The sequence below is a fragment of the Gekko japonicus genome, unplaced genomic scaffold (assembly GCF_001447785.1).
Source record: "Gekko japonicus isolate JY-2015 unplaced genomic scaffold, Gekko_japonicus_V1.1 scaffold761, whole genome shotgun sequence".
Classification (NCBI taxonomy): domain Eukaryota; kingdom Metazoa; phylum Chordata; class Lepidosauria; order Squamata; family Gekkonidae; genus Gekko; species Gekko japonicus.
Window position 1 is genome coordinate 610,588 of NW_015177030.1, and position 1,340 is coordinate 611,927.

The 1,340-nt window shown below is 51.5% G+C and overlaps 1 protein-coding gene across 1 annotated transcript in view; it reads left to right on the forward strand.

Annotated features, from left to right (window-relative positions):
* Positions 1-1,340, forward strand: part of KIF1C (kinesin family member 1C) — a 53,630-nt gene that overhangs the window by 51,429 nt on the left and 861 nt on the right. The window lies entirely within an intron of this gene.

Consider the following 1,340-nt stretch of genomic DNA (forward strand, 5'->3'; position numbering starts at 1 on the left):
GGCGTGGGGGGTTGGGTGGGGGCCCGGGGGGGGGGGGGGGGGGTGGGAGCCAATGTGGTGCCCCGATGGGCGGGACGAGGGCAGAAGTGTTTCTGCAGCCGGAAAAGAAGCCAGATCCTGCCCTCCTCCTCCTCCTCCTCCTCTCAGGCCTCTGGTGTCCTCCCCCATCCTCAAGGCCCCGTTTTCTGTAGGGCTTCCTCTACTGCAGGGGGTGGGGTGGCAGTGTGTCCCTCGTGTGTGTGTGTGTGGGGGGGGTGCTCAGCTCCTGTGGCCACATCTTCCTCTGTGGTGGTGGCCCTGCTCATTTGGATGGGGTGCCTGGTGAGGCCCCCCTGGGGCTTCCGGCTGGCAGGGGGTGTGTGTCCCACCCGGAGTCATGGTTGCCAACTCTTGGTTTGGAAATGCTCTGGGGAGTTTTGTGGGCGGGTGATGCAGTAGAGCCCCCACCCTCCAAAGCAGCTGTGCTTGTACGTTGGGGATCTGATGTAGTTCTGGGAGGCCTCCAGCCTGCTCCTGGAGGCTGGCAACACTATAAAGGTTAGTCAAGAATAGAAGAGGGCCAACTCTTAAAATCTAATTATGAAACCTACAAAATATACATGTATTTATTAAACACAAATTAAAATAACGAATAAGGGCCCATTCGTACCTCATATACAAATATAAAAACATACAAAGGCTGATGAAACAGACCTAACGCGTTTCGGCCTTTGTATGTTTTTATATTTGTATATGAGGGGAAAAGATCAACAACCTCAGATATGCAGACGATACCACTCTAATGGCAGAAAGTGAAGAGGACCTACAGAGCCTCTTGCTCAGGATAAAAAAGGAGAGCACAAAAGTGGGCTTGAAGCTCAACATCAAAAAAACAAAGATCATGGCATCCGGCCCCATCACTCCTTGGCAAATAGAAGGGGAAGTCGTGGAAGTAGTGACGGACTTCCCGTTCCTGGGATCCCAGATCACCTTAGACTGTGACAGCAGCCATGAAATTAAAAGACGCCTGCTCCTTGGGAGGAAAGCGATGGCGAACCTGAACAGCATGATAAAAAGTAGAGACGTCACCCTGCCAACAAAAGTCCGCATGGTCAAAGCAATGGTGTTCCCAGTAATCATGTATGGCTATGAGAGTTGGACTATAAGGAAGGCCGAGCGCCGAAGAATAGATTCTTTTGAACTATGGTGCTGGAGAAGACTCTTGAGAGTCCCTTGGACTGCAAGAAGATCAAATCAGTCAATCCTAAAAGAAATCAACCCTGACTGTTCCCTGGAAGGCCAGATACTGAAGCTGAAGCTCAAATACTTTGGCCACCCAATGAGAAGGGAGCACTCACTGG